The 14645-nt window shown below is 43.8% G+C and overlaps 1 protein-coding gene across 8 annotated transcripts in view; it reads right to left on the bottom strand.

Annotated features, from left to right (window-relative positions):
* The window catches only part of LOC121578287 (band 4.1-like protein 1), a 110100-nt gene extending 95999 nt beyond the window's left edge, over window positions 1–14101 (bottom strand). For 6 of the 8 annotated variants that reach the window (XM_045223887.1, XM_045223889.1, XM_045223890.1 and 3 more), the window contains exon 1: window positions 13932–14101. The gene's annotated coding sequence lies outside the window, so the exon portion shown is untranslated. The remainder of the gene's footprint in view (window positions 1–13931) is intronic. The other 2 variants (XM_041892563.2, XM_041892564.2) reach the window with 1 other exon arrangement.
* Window positions 14102–14645: the final 544 nt, after the last annotated feature.

Raw genomic sequence — 14645 nt, 5'->3', positions numbered from 1 at the left:
TGACAGTAACTGACTTGTATTTCCTATGGCAAGACAATACCGCATTGTCCTCAGCAGTCAGAGACAGTAAATAGTCCTATGGTTCTCCTTAAAGCCTGTGACGGCAGAGCTTCAGTAATGAACAAGGTTGTGGATTCAAGAAGATACAGTGGCTTGCAAAAGTATTCACCCCCCTTGGCACTTTTCCTATTTTGTTGCCTTACAACCTGGAATTAAAATTGATTTTTTGAGTTTGTATCATTTGATTTACACAACATGCCTACCACTTTGAAGATGCAAAATAATTTTTGGGGTGAAACAAACAAGAAATAAGACAAAAAAACAGAAAACTTGAGCGTGCATAACTATTCATCCCCCCCAAAGTCAATACTTTGTAGAGCCACCTTTTGCAGCAATTACAGCTGCAAGTCTCTTCAGGTATGTCTCTATAAGCTTGGCACATCTAGCCAATGGGATTTTTGCCCATTCTTCAAGGCAAAACTGCTCCAGCTCCTTCAAGTTGGATGGGTTCCGCTGGTGTACAGCAAACTTTAAGTCATACCACAGATTCTCAATTGGATTGAGGTCTGGGCTTTGACTAGGCCATTCCAAGACATTTAAATGTTTCCCCTTAAACCACTTGAGTGTTGCTTTAGCAGTATGCTTAGGGTCATTGTCCTGCTGGAAGGTGAACCTCCATCCCAGACTCAAATCTCTGGAAGACTGAAACAGGTTCCCCTCAAGAATTTCCCTGTATTTAGCGCCATCCATCATTACTTCAATTCTGACCAGTTTCCTAGTTCTTGCCGATGAAAAACATCCCCGCAGCATGATGCTGCCACCACAATGCTTCACAGTGGGGATGGTGTTCTCAGGGTGATGAGAGGTGTTGGTTTGCGCCAGACATAGCGTTTTCCTTGATGGCCAAAAAGCTCAATTTTAGTCTCATCTGACAAGAGTACCTTCTTCCATATGTTTGGGGAGTCTCCCACATGGCTTTTGGTGAACACCAAACGTGTTTGCTTATTTTTTTCTTTAAGCAATGGCTTTTTTCTGGCCACTCTTCCATAAAGCCCAGCTCTGTGGAGTGTATGGTTTAAAGTGGTCCTCTGGACAGATACTCCAATCTCGCTGTGGAGCTTTGCAGCTCCTTCAGGGTTATCTTTGGTCTCTTTGTTGCCTCTCTGATTAATGCTCTCCTTGCCTGGTCTGTGAGTTTTGGTGGGCGGCCTTCTCTTGGCAGGTTTGTTGTGGTGCCATATTCTTTCCATTATTTTATAATGGATTTAATGGTGCTCCTTGGGATGTTCAAAGCTTCTGATATTTCTGATACTTCTGAACCCAACCCAACTTTGTCCCTGACCTGTTTGGAGAGCTCCTTGGTCTTCATGGTGCCGTTTGCTTGGTGGTGCCCCTTGCTTAGTGGTGTTGCAGACTCTGGGGCCTTTCAGAACAGGTGTATATATACTGAGATCATGTGACAGATCATGTGACACTTAGATTGCACACAGGTGGACTTTATTTAACTAATTATGTGACTTCTGAAGGTAATTGGTTGCACCAGATCTTATTTAGGGGCTTCATAGCAAAGGGGGTGAATACATATGCACGCACCACTTTTCCATTATTTATTTTTTAGAAATATTTTGAAACAAGTTCTTTTTTTCATTTCACTTCACCAATTTGGACTATTTTGTGTATGTCCATTACATGAAATCCAAATAAAAATCAATTTAAATTACAGGTTGTTATACAACAAAATAGGAAAAACGCCAAGGGGGATGAATACTTTTGCAAGGCACTGTATATCATCTCAATTACTGCAGTCTAGGAATGGTACACAAATAAAATACTGGACTAATATCGCATTCAAATCAGACATCGACTGTGTTTGCCAACATTCTTTGACCACGAGGGAACGCAACCCTCCATGCATTAAATCAAGTGAGTTACTCCTGTTGCGGTGTAACATGATTTTGAAAAGACTGTAATGATTCCACTACGCCTCTTGTAAGGCCTAATTCAATCCCGAGTGAAAGCTTTCTGAACAAAGAACATGAATAGACATTCAACTCCCCCTGGCCAGTTCCATGCCATGGTATTATGGAAATATTTTCCTTGTCCTTTTTTAAGGCATCATTGTTTAATCACTAATGAGATTACAATCCTTTCATCTGCTTTTCAGTTATCTTATTGTTCCTACTTTGCCTACCATTGTATGTGTATCTTATCCTGTACACTGTATCTCTCATTTTGCACTAGTGTTTTACAGGTATATCTCAAAGCATCAACTATCAATCAATGTAATATCGTTTCACATCACTCAAAATATAAAACATTTATATCACCCACTCTCACAAGACAAAAACACGTGATCACTATTCTGAAACACCACACTTTACAACAACGACACGAATGACACCATCCAGAATAGGCCTTACCATGCTAACATCAGAGAGCAGTGTAAAGCAAAGTCTCCTCTTCTGTCTATGTGTGTTCTCAGTAGTACAGTGTCCCTGACCAAGCCTGTGGCTCGTCTCTGTGACTCCCTCCGACTCGTCCCTGCACCACTGCATGAGACGTGACCAGATTCCCCCAACTACAACAACGCAGAGCCAGGGAAACATTCCACAGGGCCAGCAGCAATGACAGCCCAGTGGAGACACTGACTAAAGCATACACTCTGTTCTCAACACACACCGCACTGTAAAGCCCATGTACTAAAGTCTATATAGATCTGGGTTCATATGTTCTCTGGTTTGGTACTGTAATAAATGAATAATGATACAAGCAAGATAAAGCACTTCTATTTCCTAATGATGAAGGCAGCATGTTGTAACGTGGTAATAAATAATAATAATAATATGCCATTTAGCAGACGCTTTTATCCAAAGCGACTTACAGTCATGCGTGCATAAAATTTTTGTGTATGGGTGGTCCCGGGGATCGAACCCACTACCTTGGCGTTACAAGCGCCGTGCTCTACCAGCTGAGCTACAGAGGACCACGTAATGAGTCGTGGGATCAGTCTATGAGGTTAACATGGGGCACAGGAGCTGGTTGTCTCCAGGTAAAGACTGTGCAGAGCGAGGAGCACTGCCTATGTGCCACAGACCCAGTGGATGCTTCATACTTCCTCATTTGAATTGCAAATCAGGGTAAATCAAATCAAATGTTGTTTGTCACATGCGCCGAATACATCAGGTGTAGACTTTATTTGCTTACGAGCCCTTCCCAAAAAGAAATTATAGAAATAGTAACACAATAGGAATAAAACACACAATAATAAAGTTATATACAGGGAGTACCATATCACTGTGCAGGGGTATGAGGCATTTGAGGTAGATATGTACATAAAGGCAGGGTAATGCGACTAGGCATCAGGATAGATAATAATAAGAGTAAAATAAAGAACAGAGTAGCAGCAGCATATGACGTGTTTGAAAATATGTGCGTGTTTAGTATGTATGTGCGTATGTAGTGTATGTGAATGTGTTTGGACTTTGTGTGAGAGTGTCAGTGTAGTGTGTGTGAGTGTGTGTGGACTTTGTGTGAGAGTGTCAGTGTAGTGTGTGTGAGTGTGTGTGTATATAGTGTATATATAGTAGTCTAAACGGGTTCGCGTCGAAGGAGGAGGTCGTCGGGTAAGCTTGGCGTCGGGTAAGCTTGGCTTTATACATAGCTTGGGCTTTGTCGAGTAAGGCTTAAACTATGTATTTAGATTGTAGTTAGGTATTGTAGGTAGGTATCGTGGGTTGTTGTATGTAATTATTGTAGGTTAGTATTGTATTCGGCTGTGCCGGGTGTAGCACGAAGCTAGCTAGCTAGCTAACTCACCACCTGGACTAGCTGGCGAGTAGCTATTAGCAACGGTATAGTTGTTTCACGCCTGAGAGTGCCTGTAATTACGCCAGCTGGCTGCCTACAATAATTACATACAATAATTGCCTACCATTCAGCTGTTTTCTAACCTCATTGTCTGAACTGTTAACGTTAGGTAGCAAGTGGCTACTGTGCTTGAAATTTAGCTAGCTTGTTACTACCTGGATAGCTACTAGTAAACAATAGCTGGAACAACCGAGCGAACAGACGCGAACTGGCTGAGTCAATTCAGTGGCTAGCTTTGCACTTGGCTAGCTAACAGTAGCTGCTAGGGGTAAGTCATAACCTACACTTGTGTTTATTTTTTATTTTTTAACATATTAATAGCCCGAGTCGTTCAAGGAATTCGGGACATGGGTGACTAGTTAACGTTAGTTTGGCTCTCTCTGTGTGTTCGTGCCGTGAAAGGAGGGGTTCTTCTTTGTCTGAAAGCAATGGCTAGCTAGTTTGCTAACTATTCTAGCTAACTAACTGGCTGAATAAGTTGACGACGGACTCGCTCAAGCTGTCGGGACTAACCCACAACGTTAGACACGGACACGAACGATCTGCTTGCGTGTTGATACACTGGTGGTTTGTTGTGGCCGAGTATTGGCGCTAAACCGTGTTGTTGGAGACCGCCATGCTAGCTGGCTGTGGCGTCTTATGACGAGGTGCCCGGACGTTTTTCACGGAATAATACTGCACCTAGTTAGCTAGCTGAATAAACTAAGTTAGTCTATTCCTAGAAAACATTGAACCGCTGTAGTTTACAACAATTATAGTTTCTGAGGTGGAAGTTGGGAGAGTTATATTTGGGAGTTGTGGTGAGGGAGGCCCCGCTCTCTCCTTTCCCAGATGTTTAGTTCATTTCATTCCGATCTCCTCTGCATTATTGTAGCCATCTGCTGCAGTCTGTCAACTATGCCTCTGCCTATCCCTGTTCTCTCCTCTCCGCACAGGCTACACAAACGCCTCACACCGCGTGGCTGCTGCCTCTCTAACCTGGTGGTCCCTGCACGCACGACCCACGTGGAGTTCCAGGTCTCAGGCAGCCTCTGGAACTGCCGTTCTGCTGCCAACAATGCAGAGTTCATCTCAGCCTATGCTACCCTCCAGTCCCTCGACTTCTTGGCGCTGACGGAAACATGGATTACCACTGAAAACACTGCTACCCTTGCTGCTCTCTCCTCATCTGACCATGTGTTCTCGCATACCCCGAGAGCATCTGGTCAGTGGGGTGGTGGCACAGGAATCCTCATCTCTCCCAAGTGGACATTATCAATTTTTCCCCTGACCCATCTGTCTATCTCCTCATTTGAATTCCATGCTGTCACAGTCACTAGCCCATTTAAGCTTAATATCCTTGTCATCTATCGCCCTCCAGGTTCCCTTGGAGAGTTCATCAATGAGCTTGACGCCTTGATAAGTTCCTTTCCTGAGGATGGCTCACCCCTCACAGTTCTGGGGGATTTCAACCTCCCTACGTCTACATTTTACTCATTTCTCTCTGCCTCCTTCTTTCCACTCCTCTCCTCTTTTGACCTCACCCTCTCACCGTCCCCCCCCCCTACTCACAAGGCAGGCAATACGCTTGACCTCATCTTTACTAGATACTGTTGTTCTACTAATCTCACTGCAACTCCCCTCCAAGTCTCCGACCACTACTTTGTATCCTTTTCTCTCTCCCTCTCCTCCAACACTACTCACTCTGCCCCTACACAGATGGTAATGCGCCGTCGCAACCTTCGCTCTCTCTCTCCCGCTACTCTCTCCTCTTCCATCCTATCATCTCTTCCCTCTGCTCAATCCTTCTCCCTCCAATCTCCTGATTCTGCCTCCTCAACCCTCCTCTCCTCCCTTTCTGCATCCTTTGACTCTCTATGTCCCCTATCCTCCCGGCCGGCTCGGTCCTCCCCTCCAGCTCCGTGGCTTGATGACTCATTGCGAGTTCACAGAACAGAGCTCCGGGCAGCTGAGCGGAAATGGAAGAAAACTAGACTCCCTGCGGATCTGGCATCTTTTCACTCCCTCCTCTCTACATTTTCTTCATCTGTTTCTGCTGCTAAGGCCACTTTCTACCACTCTAAATTCCAAGCATCTGCCTCTAACCCTAGGAAGCTCTTTGCCACATTCTCCTCCCTGCTGAATCCCCCCCTCCTCCCTCTCTATGGATGACTTCGTCAACCATTTTGAAAAGAAGGTTGACGACATCCGATCCTCGTTTGTTAAGTCAAATGACACTGCTGGTCCTGCTCACACTGCCCTACCCTATGCTTTGACTTCTTTCTCCCCTCTCTCTCCAGATAAAATCTTGCGACTTGTGACGGCAGGCCGCCCAACAACATGCCCGCTTGACCCTATCCCCTCCTCTCTTCTCCAGACCATCTCCGGTGACCTTCTCCCTTACCTCACCTCGCTGATCAACTCATCCTTGACCGCTGGCTATGTCCCTTCCGTCTTCAAGAGAGCGAGAGTTGCACCCCTTCTCAAAAAACCAACACTCGATCCCTCTGATGTCAACAACTACAGACCAGTATCCCTTCTTTCTTTTCTCTCCAAAACTATTGAGCGCCGTCTTTAGCCAACTCTCTTGCTATCTCTCTCAGAATTACCTTCTTGATCCAAACCAGTCAGGTTTCAAGACTGGTCATTCAACTGAGACTGCTCTTCTCTGTGTCACGGAGGCTCTCCGCACTGCTAAAGCTAACTCTCTCTCCTCTGCTCTTGTCCTTCTAGACCTGTCTGCTGCCTTTGATACTGTGAACCATCAGATCCTCCTCTCCACCCTCTCCGAGCTGGGCATCTCCGGCGCGGTTCACTCTTGGATTGCGTACTACCTGACCGGTCGCTCCTACCAAGTGGCGTGGCGAGAAGCTGTCTCCGCACCACGTGCTCTCACCACTGGTGTCCCCCAGGGCTCAGTTCTAGGCCCTCTCCTATTCTCGCTATACACCAAGTCACTTGGCTCTGTCATATCCTCACATGGCCTCTCCTATCATTGCTACGCTGATGACACACAACTAATCTTCTCCTTTCCCCCTTTTGATAACCAGGTGGCGAATCGCATCTCTGCATGTCTGGCAGACATATCAGTATGGATGACGGATCACCACCTCAAGCTGAACCTTGGCAAGACGGAGCTGCTCTTCCTCCCGGGAAGGACTGCCCGTTCCATGATCTCGCCATCACGGTTGACAACTCCGTTGTGTCCTCCTCCCAGAGTGCGAAGAGCCTTGGCGTGACCCTGGACAACACCCTGTCGTTCTCCGCTAACATCAAGGCGGTGACCCGATCCTGTAGGTTCATGCTCTACAACATTCGGAGAGTACGACCCTGCCTTACACAGGAAGCGGCACAGGTCCTAATCCAGGCACTTGTCATCTCCCGTCTGGATTACTGCAACTCACTGTTGGCTGGGCTCCCTGCCTGTGCCATTAAACCCCTAAAACTCATCCAGAATGCCGCAGCCCGTCTAGTGTTCATCCTTCCCAAGTTCTCTCACGTCACCCCGCTCCTCCGCACACTCCACTGGCTTCCAGTTGAAGCTCGCATCTGCTACAAGACCATGGTGCTTGCCTACGGAGCTGTGAGGGGAACGGCACCTCCGTACCTTCAGGCTCTGATCAGTCCCTACACCCAAACGAGGGCACTGCGTTCATCCACCTCTGGCCTGCTGGCTCCCCTACCTCTGCGGAAGCATATTTCCCGCTCAGCCCAGTCAAAACTGTTCGCTGCTCTGGCACCCCAATGGTGGAACAAGCTCACTCATGACGCCAGGACAGCGGAGTCACTCACCACCTTCCGGAGACATTTGAAACCCCACCTCTTTAAGGAATACCTGGGATAGGATAAAGTAATCCTTCTACCCCCCCCCCCCTTACTCCAACCCACTCCCCCCCACCCCCACCCCAAAAAAAACAACAAAAAAAACTGTAAAGTGGTTATCCCACTGGCTATAAGGTGAATGCACCTATTTGTAAGTCGCTCTGGATAAGAGCGTCTGCTAAATGACGTAAATGTAAATGTAAATGTAAGTATATAGTCTTGTGAATGTGCATAGAGTCAGTGCAAGATATGGTCAATGCAGATAGACCGGGTAACCATTTAATTAACTATTTAGCAGTCTTATGGCTATTTAGCAGTCTTATGGCTTGGGTGTATAAGCTGTCTAGGAGCCTGTTGGTCCGAGAGCGGATGCTCCGGTCCCATTTGCCGGACGGTAGTAGATTGAACAGTCTATGGCTTGGGTGGCTGAAGTCAGCATGCTGTGCTCTGAAATTCCAGCAGCCTCAAGCATCTAACAAACACACACACACACACAACTAACACACACACACACACACACTATGACCAACTCATGTATCTACATGACCCCAGAGTGAGATAGATACAGATGTGCCACACATTTACCAGACAGACATACAGCAGCTTAGAGACAGACCGAGAGACAGGCAGAAAGCCAGACAGCAGCATAGAAACAGACAGAAAGACAGACAGAGAGACAGACAGCAGCTTAGAGACAGACATAGACAGACAGAGAGACAGTCAGAGACAGACAGAGAGACAAACAGAGCTGTCAGGGGAGTGATATGATGTGATGTCATGCCAGCAGTTCTCTTCCATCCAAGTCTCTCAGTACACTGACAAAAAGTGTTCATAAATGGTTCTTCCCCAGCTCTTAAAGTTCCTTGGAGTACTCTTGCCTTTAGTTAAGTATGGGGTTCTTGACGTGGCATCTACGGTTCATCAGAATTCTAAAAGGTTTTTGAAATTTATGGAAGCCTGCAGATGAGTCCCTTTCATAACACACAGCAAATCGGCCAGTGTTAACTAGAGTTGATTTTTCAACATTTCTAGTGTTGATTTAAGAGTTCAATTGACATTATAAATAGTTCAATGAACACTCAGTGGTGTGTACGAACTCCAGTGTTGGTGTTAATAACCAGAGTTGAACCAAAACCACGCCCACCAATATCATATTTCCCAGCATGCTCTATTGCAGGTTGATTTTTAGAATTGTTTGTTTCAATATCTATGTTTTTGCATGTACATTGATTGATTGATTAATTAATCTTATGCTACTAAAATATAAATAACAAATGTTTCTAAACTAATGCAATCTGTTACTTGGACTTACTGCACCTGTTAATTAAATGATTGTTCCAATTTAGATGTTTAAGACAGTCTCATATATTAGTCTTCCCAACCCTAGCAGTCATTCTGAATGCAGGTTGCAGGTGAATTAAATTTTGAAAAGTTGGATATCCTCACTCTGGCTGGATTCCAAAAGGAATACACTACTTTGCAAGCCAGCATAATATGACTAGCAGGCTGTAAAATATGAGTTTCAGGCAACAGTATTAGGATAAAACTAGGCCTGTTTCAAGAAATAGGCCTTATGAAATATGTATTGTATTGTCTTAAATAATGTAATTTTAATGACAACATATTGACTTAGAATCTCACTTGGTGAAGGCCACAGGACTGAAAATGAATGAATGCAACAACCATGTCTCTGTCACTAGCAAACACAGTCATGGGTGGTACTGGTAAGTCTAAAATTCACTCAAAAGGCACCCTGGAAAATATGCAAACAAGGCTTAAAACTCTACAGCAGGGCTATTCAATTCCGGTCCTGGCGGGCCGAAACATTTCTGGTTTGGGATTTTTGTATGGTTCTTCAAAGACTCATCCCATTTATAGTTTTTCAGAAACCCTAAAATGGTTCCGCTATGTCTTCGCTCTCAAGAAGCTTATTTGGTTCCAACTTGCACTTTTATTTTTAAGAGTGTCGGCAGGCATCAAGTGGTGCTCTGGGCGGTGGAAATCTAAACTGGAGTGTTCCAGGCCTAATGTTAACAAAGCTAGTGTCTGACAGCTCTACCCAGTAAGGCTGCTGACTCGGACTGTGTAGGCTGGAACAAAGACATTGCTGGCTAAATGAGGGATTTAACTAACACAAACAAACTATAAAATAAGCTTGGATGGAAGAAACTGCTGAAGGAAGAAGATGATACGGATGGGGAAATAGAGGTCTACTTAGTGCTGATTGGCGGAAGAGGATTTAAGCAGCTACACATATACTGCAATGTAAACTTGTGTACTTGTCACGTCTCGACCGCTACACCCAGAGGTAACACCCGACAGTTGCCCCCCTCTAAGCAGCAGGGCAGTGTAAACACAATTGTCTTGTTGAGCCAACACTATTACAGTACAAATTGTAATAGCATAGCAATGTTTTTGAAACAGATTAAATGTACAGACATTTTCCTTATTTTTTAGACTTTTGAGGCGTTAGCTGTGTATTGTCAGGTAATTGAATGTGTACGGACGAGGAAATAAACAATTTAAATGTCTGCACATGCTTGTGGATTGTTGCATTATTCAAGAGTGTAATATGGTTTGGTTGCATTATTCAATATTGTAATCTGTTTTAGAAGAAAAGTTGCTCGAATTGTTAAATAGTTTGTGCTTACTGGTTAGTGGCGACTGTGATATTTACAGTCAATGTCACGGATGCCGCCGAGGCTGCTCCTCCTCCTTGCTCGGGCAGACTTCGGCGTTCGTCGTCCCCGGAGTACTAGCTACTACCGTTTGATGTTTTCGATGTTTGTTTTGTCATGTCTAGTTAGTGCACCTGTTTCGTATTCTGTATTGATTATGTCACCTATAAGTTCCCCTATGTTATGTTTGTATTTTGTGTGTTATTGTCCGCTTGTCATGGATGTATAGGTTCGGTACCTTGGCACTTCGTGTTGGTTTTACGCACTTGCGTATTTGTTTCGCCTCTAGTGTATTTTTGAGGCCGTTTATTTTGTGTGTACCTTTCGAGGTTATAGTAAAGTCGTTTTGACTTATTCCTCTGTGTCCTGCGTTTGACTCCACCACCGCATCCACATCAGCATTCGTGACAGTCAATTTGACCTGCTGACCAAGAATGACATGTTGCCAGCCACAATGAAAGGTAAGGTAAGGATGTAATGTGAAATAAAAAGTAGAAATCTCTTCCGCCACTCCGCTCCTCAGACTCTCCTTCATCTCTCGTAGTGGAATAGGACCTAATAGAGCATTTCTATCATAGCCTAGTTCCAGTTTTCAGACCCAAACAAAAAGAGGATTATGTCCTGTGTCAAAACATCAGTGACTTCACCAACACATGCTGGATAACTGATTGAATCAAGAGACAAATATGTACTACATGTATTCGTTTTACGCAAGGAAGATGGTCACTTGATAAGGCTTTTGGTAAGCATTCATCACATAGCTAGATCACAGGAAGGCAATTGACACAAAAGTTATTTCATTATATAATTGGCTTAATCTGTGAATTAAATGGCTACTTTGTTGTAAATGTTGCAGCATCATTAATCCAATCTAATAACAACAAAAAATACCCATCCTGGGCCAAGTTTAAATTCAAGAGGAGAGTAGACAACAGCTATCCAAATATCAACATTCCATTCAGTCTAAAATTAAACACAACTTGAAAGCTGTCCAAAGTGAATGCCTCCATAAAAATAAGAATTCCAGTAGCAAGCTATTCGCCTTAATGTTATTGCCACAGTCAGATACTGTAGGATGCATGACAAATGTTAACAACAGTAATAGAGAATACAGCCGTATGAAGAGTACCGTGGAACTCCATGAAGAGGTCAATTGTCCACTGAAGACAAAAACCACAAAAAAAGAAAAACACTAAGCCTCACCAATGACAATGTACATTGTATCAGTGTGACACACATAACATATACTGAATGTACACCTTCCTAATATTGAGTTGCACCCCCCTTTTTGCCTTCAGAACAGCCTAAATTCATCAGGGCATGGACTCTACAAGGTGTCGAAATCGTTTCACAGGGATGCTGGCCTATGTTGACTCCAATGCTTCCCACGGTTGTGTCAAGTTGGCTACATGTCCTTTGGGTGGTGGACCATTCTTGATACACAGAGGAAACTGTGAGCATGAAAAACCCAGCAGTGTTGCAGTTCTTGACACAAACCAGTGCACCTGGCACCTACTACCATACCCTGTTCAAAGGGCACTAAATATTTTGTCTTGCCCATTCACCCTCTGAATGGCACACTTACACAATCCATGTCTCAATTGTCTCAAGGCTTAAAAAATAATTATTTAACCTGTCTCCTACCCTTCATCTACACTGATTGAAGTGAATTTAACAAGTGACATCCAGCTTTCACCTGGATTTACCTGGTTAGTCTATGTCATGGAAAGAGCAGGTGTTCTTAATGTTTTGTACACTCAGTGTAGTTTGTGTTGGTTAAATACACTGAGATGTTTGCCTTTTATGAGAACCTAAATTGTTACATTGTTATTGAAGCATCTGATCTGAAACAGGGCTGGGATTCCCAAAAGCATTGTAGCACTAAGATCATCATAATTCCACTGAAACTAAATGGACGAAAGATGATCTTAGTGCTACAATGCTTTTGGGAAACCCTGTCCAGATCTTATGTATTTGCTGTCAAAGAAACCAGAAAGGTCTCAGAAGCATGATGGTCAGAGGTGAGACTACCTCCATACATGGACCTGTCTGAGCATGCAGCATAAAGCAGAGCCTGTTCTAGTCTTCTGAATGTTTATTTAATTTCACTTCTGCCAGATGCTTCCATTGTATTCCCTCACAGTGAGGTATCTGTAGGAATACCTTCTTTGGTGTGATTATCTGAATAAAGGCCACAACAATCAGTGATTAGGTATTGGTGATGGGCTGTCAGTCACTATTCTGTCCACAGTTCATACAAATGCCTTTCAAAAACGTCAAACACAGAGTTATTTTTGAAATGCCTGACTGAATATGTTTCAGAGAGGGTGTGACATGGGACTATGTTTGCTGTTTGGATCAGTGTCTCAGCATGTTATGCATACGCGCGCGCGCGTGTGTGTATGTGTGTGTGTGTGTGTGTTGCGTGCCCGCGCGGGTATGTGTGTGTGTGTGTGTGTGTGTGTGTGTGTGTGTGTGTGTGTGTGTGTGTGTGTGTATGTTCGTGTGCATGAGCGGTGTGTGTGTGTGCATAAGCATCAGTCAGGCTGAGTGTGTGTGCACTGTGTGAGATGGGCGTGTCTGGGGAAAATCAGGCAAGTGGATTGTGCTAACTTGGAGTTGGGATAGAAGATCCAATTTGCATTGACAACAGGACTGAGACAAAATAAAGCCCTGGACGAAAACAAATCGAACAAATCGATAACATATATGGATGTGTATGATTACAACTTTTTATTCTCATTACTGGGAACTCCTATTTCTTAAAACAGTTTTCTCCCTTTAATATAAATTACATCTAATTCTTCATTATTTGTGTAGGCATACTGGCTCTTTATGACATCATGGCTAGATGACTATCATGGAGAGTAGGCTAGGTTTGTTATTAATTCTGTCAGCTAGGCGGAGGCTGTCAGACGAATAGCCGCGTCGTTGACGCTACAAGTTGTGCCTCTGGAGCCCTAGGACGCACCATGGAAATGAACATTTATTTCCTATCACCCCATGCCACACATCGCCTTCACACAATTTCCTGACAACTGTGCGCATACGCATATGGGATATTATGATGATGAGGCTATGGGCATGTTCCACCAAACATATTCTGAATCATATTCGCTTTATCCTCGAGGAGCGTAAAGGCAATCGTATGGAATGGAATTATTGCAGAATAACCAAGCATTGACATGGTCTCCCTTGCAAAATATAAAATAGTGAAAGACATTTCGCTCCATCGTGTCTTTCACATGAAATACCATTGTACCAAATTATTGTAGCCAATCCACTAAATTGTGCGGTAGGCCTACATCAAGAGGAAAAAATCATAAAGTAATGGAATCCAGCATAACCTACCAACATTTTACATTTTTAAAATGAGGCATACGTCCATTTTTGGACGTGTGTGTTGTGAGCAACATTAGCGTGAGCAACAATAGTGGATTATTCATTTTTTTGCATGCATGTGCAACAATTAATTTAGAAGTAAGGAGAGATTGTAGCGTAATAAACTATTCCCTATGATGAGATGGAAGTACCGCATGTAGGCTTTGAAATGTAAATAATACAATGCAAAATGTTGCTACCTACCTTTTCGTCAAACTCACATCCAGGTGTGGACCATTGCCGTTGCACACCGCGGTCAAATCAATCCAATACTGCTTTCGCCCCGTCGTTATTCCCTGCTTTAAAGGGAACAGCAGTATGAGGGAGTGAACGAGCTTCGAGTGCGTATAAAGAAGAGAAGGAAAGTGAAAGAGGGAGGGACAGAGGAGGTAGAGGAAGACGCGCAAGTATCCGGACCCCAGTACCCAGCGCGAGCTTGCTTTTCCCCCAGGCAGAGAACGGCTTTCACTTCTTTGGCACTGCAATGGCTTTGATTTATTTAATCATTGGCATAATACAAACCCCTATTGAGTTAGGCTAGAATATGCGATGAAACAGTCTCATTTTGCATATAGAAGACGATAATAGGCTTAGTGAAATTGGTCCATCAAGTCAGGGCCTTTTCTTTATGAATGGCTTATAAATGCGACATAAATTACCACTTATGTGTAAACTATGACATTTATAGTTTTCCTTCTTGGTTAAACAAGAACCCTATCTTGTTCCAATTGATTAAAAAGGTAACATAAATGGTTTTGTTCTGTAGGCCTATTGGTTGAAAGTATGTCAATCTATTCAACCTGGACTCATGGGTAGACCTTAGTGGTGTTTGTTCAGCCGCATCCGTCCGCAATTGATAATAACCCATCCGTATCCACCTGACTATGTGATAAAGTGAAAATCAGAAGTATGCACCCA

The sequence above is a fragment of the Coregonus clupeaformis genome, chromosome 12, assembly GCF_020615455.1.
Source record: "Coregonus clupeaformis isolate EN_2021a chromosome 12, ASM2061545v1, whole genome shotgun sequence".
NCBI classification, from domain to species: Eukaryota; Metazoa; Chordata; class Actinopteri; order Salmoniformes; family Salmonidae; genus Coregonus; species Coregonus clupeaformis.
The sequence above is the reverse complement of the archived record's forward strand: the minus strand, read 5'-3'. Positions and strand labels throughout refer to the sequence as shown.